The sequence below is a fragment of the Dasypus novemcinctus genome, chromosome 1 (genome assembly GCF_030445035.2).
Source record: "Dasypus novemcinctus isolate mDasNov1 chromosome 1, mDasNov1.1.hap2, whole genome shotgun sequence".
NCBI lineage: Eukaryota > Metazoa > Chordata > Mammalia > Cingulata > Dasypodidae > Dasypus > Dasypus novemcinctus.
This window is the reverse complement of record NC_080673.1, coordinates 167,074,774-167,083,763: the sequence shown is the minus strand read 5'-3', so window position 1 is coordinate 167,083,763 and position 8,990 is coordinate 167,074,774.

Here is an 8,990-nt window from a genome sequence, read left to right as displayed (position 1 = left end):
CGGGGGACACCCCTGTGTGGCACAGCACTCCTTACGTGCATGAGCACTGTGCATGGGCCGGCTCCACACAGGTCAAGGAGGCCTAGGGTTTGAACCATGGACCTCCCATGTGGTAGGCGGATGCCCTATCCATTGGGCTAAGTCCGCTTCCCCCTCATATTTTTTTAATGTAACATTTAAAAGAAAATAAAGAAGGAAAAATAAATAAGCTCCGTAGTTGAGTAAACAGTATTGTCTCAATGTTTATTTACTGGTTTTTATAATTGTGTATGATGTAAATTGTTAACATTAGGGGAAACTGAGTGAAGGATATATGCACTCTCCCTGTACTTTGTTTTCAACTTTTCTGTAGTCACAACTCTTCCCCACCCTGCCCAGGAGATAGTGGGGATTGAACCTCGTACAGGCCAAGGAGGTGTTCAACCACTGAGATACATCTGCTCCTCCCTCTTTTTTTTTTTTAAGTTTTTAAAAAAAGATAACCCCAAGGTAGATGCCCTGAAAGAAAATCTTATTTTGTGCAGCCGCAGACTTGAGATCTCTGAAAACCAGACTCAGAGATGCATTGTGTGAGTAGCAGAGTTACAATGGAAACTGAAATCTCAACCTTGCAGGGTGTCTGCTGTTAAAGTGAGGGCATTGATTGGAAAAGAGTAGAATCCCAAGGATTGGGATGGAGACATATGAGTTGATGATGATGACATTGGGGACACTGAAACCCTAAATTCAGCTGAGACTGTAGCAGTTTGATATTGTTTATGAATTCCAAAAATAGATATTGGACTATGTTTGTAAACTGGTCTGTTCCTCTGGGCATATTAGATTGTATTGGATTCAGAGGTTTCACTTTTGCTTGATTAAATTATGATTAAGGCTTTGATTGGGCCACAGTAGGATGTTAAGTACCCACCCACCAAGGGAAAACAGAGAAAATAACATGGCAGAGGAGTTAGTTGGAATTTTGGATGCTGGAACCCTGGGAAGTAACACACAGGAGAAGAACAGCAGGAGGAATAGAGATGGCTCCATAGACATGGCAGAGGCCCTGGGAAGAGAAAGAACCTGATAGTCTATAGCTGACCTTGTGGAGAGAACAGAGCAGCTGAGCCCAGAAAGCAATGAGCTCCAGGAGAGAGACAAGACTTATACCAATGTATAGCTGACATTGGAAGAAGCTGGGACCACAAAGCCTTAAGAGGAAGAGGAAGGCTGAACCCTTGTAGACATCGGCAACCATCTTGCTCCAACATGTGGCAATAGACTCTGGTTAGGAAAGTAACTTATTCTTTATGGCCTTGTGACTGTAAACTTCTACCCCAAATAAATACCCTTTGCAAAGGCCAACATATTTCCGGTATTTTGCATCAGCACCCTTTTGGCTGACTAATACAGGGGCTTTGCCAGATAAACCTATAATGGTCTGCCTTGAGGAGAAAACCACCCATTCTCAAGCCTGCCTTGAGGGGACAACCACCCATGTCAAGCCCGTACCACCCAACCTCCACCCTGCCCTTAGAAGTCTGCCATCCAACCCCCACCTGAAAAGATTAATCCTGTCAAACCAGATGAACTGCAACAGAATGCCCGGAGGTAATTGGCTTGCAAGACATTTCTAATACATCTCCTTACCCACCCCCATTTCTCTTCTTTACTTCCAGAACTTTAATTAAAGTCACGACAAACCCCCAAAGGTGAAATACAAAGTGTGACCCAGGGGAAGTAAGCTATACTCCAAAAGAACTGCTTGAGCTTTCCAATTTGTATAGACAGAAATCAGGGGAATACGTGTGGGAATGAATATTAAGGGTATGAGATAATGGTGGAAGGAATATAAAGTTGGACTGAGCTAAATTTATTGATATGGGCCTATGAAGCAGAGATTATGGATTCAGTGTTGTAGTTTGTGGGGCTAGAAAGCTGCCTAAAACATCTACCAAAAGATGGCCAATACTGCATGAGGTCAAGATGCCAGAATTGCCCTGGTACACTGTAGATGAGGGGATCCAAAGGCTTAGAGAGATTGGAATGTTAGAATGAATTTACCATCTAAGACCTGCCCACCCACCCCAGGAATGTCCAGAGGATACAACTTTCACCAGGACTGTGAAGAAATAATCTGTGAGACTAACTCCACAAATTGTGGTTACTCTTCTCTGTAGGTCAGATATTACCTTGGGAACTAGGATTCTTTTTTTTTTTTTTTTTTTTAAGATTTATTTATTTATTTATTTCTCTCCCCTTCCCTCCCCCCCACCCCGGTTGTCTGTTCTGTGTCTATTTGCTGCGTGTTCTTTGTCCGCTTCTGTTGTCGTCAGCGGCAAGGGAATCTGTGTTTCTTTTTGTTACATCATCTTGTTGTGTAGGTTCTCCATGTGTGCGGTGCCATTCCTGGGCAGGCTGCCCTTTCTTTTGCGCTGGGCGGCTCTCCTTACCGGGCGCACTCCTTGCGCGTGGGGCTCCCCTACGCAGGGGACACCCCTGCGTGGCACGGCACTCCTTGTTCACATCAGCACTGCGCATGGGCCAGCTCCACACGGGTCAAGGAGGCCCTGGGTTTGAACCTTGGACCTCCCATGTGGTAGGTGTATGCCCTATCCATTGGGTCAAATCTGCTTCCCTGGAAGTAAAATAGATAGGCATTCTACTAAATTCCTAGTTGATCTGTATAAGCAGAAGAGTTCTAGGTGGAGTGAAAAAAAGCCTAACTTGAATTACAGAAATAGTCATAGCCCTTAATCAATTCCCAGACTTGAGATAGTTTACAGACCCAGAGCCCTCGAATGAGGGCAAGGCCAGGTCCACTTGGGGAAGGATCTTATTAAACTGCCAAAAATTTATACTGTTAATCTTCCTCCCACCATTCCCCAAGGAGACCTATGGCCTTTTACTGGGGTAAATATGCATTGGGGGAAAGGAAATGATCAGACATTTCAGGGATTATTAGACACTGGCTCAGAAGTGACATTAATTCCAAGGAGACCCAAAATGTCACTATGAAATTTATGGAGGTCTGGTGAGTGATGGAGTTTAAGCTCAATTCTATCTCACAGTGGGTCCATCCAGTGGGTTCCCAGAACTTTTCTGTGGTTATTTCCCCAGTTCCAGAATATGTAATTGGAATAGACATACTCAGCAACTAGCAAAGTCCCCACATTGGATCCCTGACTTGTGGAGTGAGGGCTGTTATGGTAGGAAAGTGGAAGCCACTAGAACTGCCCCCTACATAGCAAAATAATAAATCAAAGCAATACCAAATTCCTGGAGGGATTGCAGAGATCAGCGCCACCATCAAGGATTTGAGAGATGCAGGGATGGTGATTCCCACCACATCCCCATTCAACTCTCCTATTTGGCCTGGGCAGAAAAAAGATAGATCTTGGAGGATGACACTGGCTTATCCAAAATTTAACCAGCTGATGACTCCAATTGCAGCTGCTGTTCCAGATGTGGTATTATTGCTTGAGCAAATCAACACATGCCCTGGTACCTGGTATGCAGCTATTGATCTGGTAAATGCTTTTCTTCTCAATTGCCAGAAACAGTATGCTTTCAACTGGCAAGGCCAGCAAAATACATTCACTGTCCTACCTCAGGGGTATAACAACTCTCCAGCCCTATGTCATGGTATTGTCCACAGGGACATTGATTGTCTCTCCCTCCCATAAGATATAACCCTGCTCCATTATATTGCTGATATCATGCTGATTGGATCTAGTGAGTAAGAAGTAGCAAAACTCCAGACATATTGGTAAGTATTTGCATGAGAGAGAATGGGAGATGAATCCAACAAGAGTCCAGCAGCTTCCATCTCAGTGAAATTTCTAGGCATCCAGTGGTGTGGGCCATGTCGCGCTATCCTTCTAAAAGTGAAGGATAAACTGTTGCATCCAAACCCTCCTATGACCAAAAAGGAGAAACAACATTTAGATGACCACTTTAGATTTTGGAGACAACAAATACCTCATCTGAGCATGGTACTCTGACCCATTTTTCAAGTGAACAGAACAACTGATGACCAAAAAAAGAGGCACAATGCTTAGTTGGCTTTTCGGATTTTGGAGACAACATGGGTGCCATTTGGGTGTGCTACTCCAGCCCATTTACCAAGTAACCAGAAAAGCTGCTAGTTTGGAGTAGGGACTGGAACTAGAGTGCAGGCTGCACTGTCACTTGGACTCTGATCCAGAAGATCCAAAGGTGCTAGACGTGTCAGTGGCAAATAGAGATGCTCTCTGGAGCTTTTGGCAGGCCCCTACAGGAGAATCACAATACAGACCCTTAGGATTTGGGAGCAAAGCCCTGCCTTCCTCTGCAGATAACTACTCTCCTTTTGTTAAATAGCTTTTGGCCTGCTACTGGGCCCTAACAGAGACTGAATGCTTAACCACGAACCAAGTTACCATGAAATCTGAGTTGCCTATCATGAGATGGGTATTGTCTGACCCACCAAACCATAAAGTTGGGCATGCACGGCAGCACTCTATCATAAAATGGAAGTGATATATATGAGTTAGGGCTCAAGAAGATCCTGAATGCACAAGTAAATTACATGAGGAAGTGGCCCAAATACTCATGGTCACCACTCCTACCACAGTACCTTCTTTTTCTCAGCCCACAGCTATGGCTTCTTGAGGAGTTCCTTACAATCAATTGACTGAAGAAGAGAAAACTTGAACCTGGTTTAACATGGTGCTACATGATACGCAGGAACAACTTGAAAGTGGAAAGCTGCAGCACTGCAGTCCATTTCTGGGATGTTCCTGAAGGACAGTGATGAGGGGAAAGCCTCCCGGTGGGCAGAACTTGAAGCAGTGCACCTGGTTGTTCATTTTGCTTGAAAGGAGAAATGGCCAGAAATGCATTTGTACATTGATCCATGGGCTGTTTTCAATGGTTTGGCTGGATGGTCAGGGACTTGGAAGAAACATGATTGAAAATTGGTGACAAAGAGGTCTGGGGAAATATTTGTGCTCACCCTCTGGTGAGCATTCAGCAGAGGAAGATTTTAATAATCAAGTGCCAGGAGTGGCGCGGCACACACGGAGAGCTGATGCAGCAAGATGACGCAACAAAAAGAGACACAAATTCCCGTGCCACTGACAATAGCAGAAAGCGGACAAAAAGAAGAACACGCAGCAAATGAACACAGAGAAGACAACTGGGGTGGTGGGGGGCGGGGAGGGAAGGGAGAGAAATAAATAAAATAAGTCTTTAAAAAAAAAACAAAAAAACCCCTCCAACATCAAAAACCCTTCAATTCTGTCCTTTTCCATGCCTTTTTCCTGTGAGTTCCCACCCACCAAGTGGTGGGGGCTCAACCCCCTACTGACGTGGCCCAATTAAAGCCCTAATCATAATTCAATCACACCCACGTACAGACCAGTTTACAAACATAATCCAATATCTACTTTTGGAATACATAACTATGTTAAACTGCTACACTCACCCTCTGGATTCCAAAAAGACATTACAATATTTTTTAAAAACTTAAATCAGTAACAATGTAAGTACTAAATCATATCATAATCAATTTAAAGAAATACAGTTTGTCTTGGAGCAAAGTCCTGCCTAAAACCCTACCAAGTCCTCCCATTGCCTTTATTTTGTTTTAAAGATTTATTTTTTATTTATTTCTCTCCCCCAACCCCATTGTCTGCTCTCTGTGTCCATTCACTGTGTGTTCTTCTGTGTCCGCTTGTATTCTTGTCAATGGCACCGGGAATCTGTGTCTGGTTTTGTTGCATCATCTTGCTGCATCAGTTCTCTGTGTATGTGGCACCATTCCTGGGCAGGCTGCACTTTTTTCATGCTGGGCAGCTCTCCTTACGGGTGCACTCCTTGAGCTTGGGGCTCCCCTATGCAGGGCACACCCCTGTGTGGCAGGGCACTCCTTGCACGCATCAGCACTGCACGTGGGCCCGCTCCACATGGGTCAAGGAGGCCCAGGGTTTGAACCACAGACCTCCCATGTGGTAGGTGGACACCCTATCCATTGGGCCCAGTCCACTTCCCAAAGGCAATTCCTAAGATGACAATAAAGTGAAGTACTAAGCTAACAAATAGGCATCAAGCCTAGAGCATCACTAAATAGCAGGGAATAAAAGTCTCCCAGAAGCGTGTGGTGGTTTGAAGCTGTACGTACCCCAGAAAAACATGTTCTTAAACACAGTTCATTCCTGTGGGTGTGAACCCATTTTAAGTAGGACCTTTTGATGAGGTTCCTTCTGTTAAGGTGTGGCGCACCTCAATCAGGATGGGTCACATCCTATTACTGGAGTCCTTTATAAGCGGATGAAGTTCAGACATAGGAAAAGAAAGTCACAGAGGTAACAACAATAAGCTGAACATCAGCAGAACCTGGAATAGATGAGAGAGACTAGGACACATAGTCATGTGACAAACTAAGGGCCAAGGATCACCAGCAGCCAGTTCCAGAATGCCAAGTCTTCAGGAAGAACATACTGCCTTGATGACACCTCTCAGACTCAAACCATGAGTGAATAAATTTCTATTCTTTAACCCAACCCATTTCATAGTATTAGCTTGAGCAGCCAAGGAACCTAAAACATGGAGTAACTCTAAGAAAAAAAAATTGAAGCTAATAAATTCATAAAAGAAATTTACCTTATGAAAAGTTGTACTGAGAGCTATTGGCAAGTGTGGAAAGATAAAGATAAGTTAAGCAAATGAGAAAACAAGATAATTATTAAACTGTAGGGGGAAGCAGATGTGGCTCAGCTGATAGAGTGTCTGCCTACCATATAGGAGGTCCATTGTTTGGACCCAGGGCCTCCTGGCCTGTGTGGTGAGCTGGTCCATGCACAGTGCTGCCCCACACAAGGAGTATTATGCCACAAGTGTTCCCCGCAGAGGGGAACCCCGTGTGCAAGGAGTGCACCCCTCAAGGAGAGCTGCCCTGTGTGCAAAGCGCAGCCTGCCCAGGAGTGGTGCCGCACACACGGAGAGCTGATGGAGCAAGATGATGCAACAAAAAGAAACACAAATTCCCGGTGCCACTGAGAATGCAAGCAGACACAGAAGAACACACAGCGAATAGACACAAGAGAGCAAACAATGGGGGGTGGGGGAGAAGGGGAGAGAAATAAATTTTAAAAATAAATCTGAAAAATAAACTAAAGGGGGGAAAAGAAAAAGAACAAAATAATAGTATACTACCATGTATAAATTTGAATAATATTTACATAAAATCATATAAAACCTAAAGATTGAATTAACCAGAAAGTTAATTTTTTTACAAACAGGAAATGATGGTTTAAGGGAGCTAAATCATTATCTACCCTAATAGGAAATCAATTAATAAAGTCTAAAATTGATGATTCCAAAGATAGCAGTAGGGAAGCAGATGTGGCTCAAGTGATTGAGCTCCCACCTACCACATGGGAGGCCCAAGGTTCAGTTCACAGTGCCTCCTGGAGAAAATGAGCAAGACAGCAAGTAGGTGTGACAGGAAGGCACAGTGAGCTGATGCAACAAGATGATACAACAAGGAGACACAAAGAAGAAACACAGTGAGAGACACAACAAAGCAGGGAGCAGAGGTGGCTCAAGCAATTGAGCCTCTCTCTCCCACATGGGAGGCCCCAGGTTCAGTTCCTGGTGCCTTCGAAAGACAAACAAACACAGAAAGCACACAGCAAATGGACACAGAGAGCAGACAGTGAGTGTAAACAACAATGCTGGGGGGAGAATAAATAAATCTTAAAAAAAAAGATAGCTGTATATCCATACTATGCAAAGCATAAATATGGAGATGTACATACTCTAGAAGAACATCTAAGAGTTGGAAAGGGGGAAGAAGACTAGAGGAATAAATTAAGTTCATATTTTACTTCAAGAAAAATCAAGTTTTAAAAGATCACATATGAAAACACAAAACTATAAAAGTACTAAAAGAAAATAGAGGAGACTATCTTTGTAATGTTGGTGTGGGGAAGGCTTTTCTAGACCAGAAGCCTTAAAGAAAATGAAAGGAAAGTGGATGTGGCTCAATTGGGCTCCCTTCTGCTTTATGGGAGGTCCAGGGTTCAATTCCTGGGGCCTCTTAGTGAAGGTAAGCTGGCCCAAGCAGAAAGCTGGCCTGAGCAGAAAACTGGCACAGCAAGATGACACAACAAAAAGAGACACAGAGGAGAGACAATAAGAGACACAGTAGGTCAGGGAGCTGAGGTGGTGCAAGAGATTGAGCATCTCTGTCCCACTCTGGAAGGTCCCAGGATCGACTCCCAGTGCCACCTAAAGAGAAGACAAGCAGACACAGCAGGAGATTGCACAACGAATGGACACAGAGAGCAGACAATGGGGGGGAGGGGGTACGAAATAAATAAATCTTTAAAAATGGGAAATGAATAAATTTTATTGCACAAAATGAAAAAGTTTATGCACAAGTAAATATATTAAAAGAGTTAAATACTGTTCTAAAATTGATTGTGGTGATGGTGGCACAGCTCTGTGAACATACTAAAAATCATTGATTTGTACAGTTTTAATTGGTGAATTATATGATAAAAGAATTCTATCTCAAAAAAATCTGTTCAGAAAAATAGTTAAAAGGCAAGTTGTTGAGAGAAAATATTTGCAACACATTTATGAGACGAGGAATTTAAAGCTTTATATATGAAGAACTCCTTCTAGCTCTTTAGAAAAAGCCAAAACAAGTAGAAAAGTAGACAAAGGAAATGAAAAGCCAATTCACAGGAGAAGAAATACGAAAGACCAATAAAATTATGAAGAGATTTTCAAGCTCGTTAGTAATCAGAGAAACCCAAATAAAAACCAATATGAAATGCCATCTATTTCCCCACCCTATTAGCATATGAGAAGGACTGGTAATAACCAACATTAGGCAGAGTGGGGGAAAGGCCCTCATGCACTGATGGCTGGAGATTAAATTGATATTGCCTTTCTGGAGGGCAATTTGGAAATATCTATGAACATAAAAGATGTGCACACTCTTTAACTCAGTAATTCCA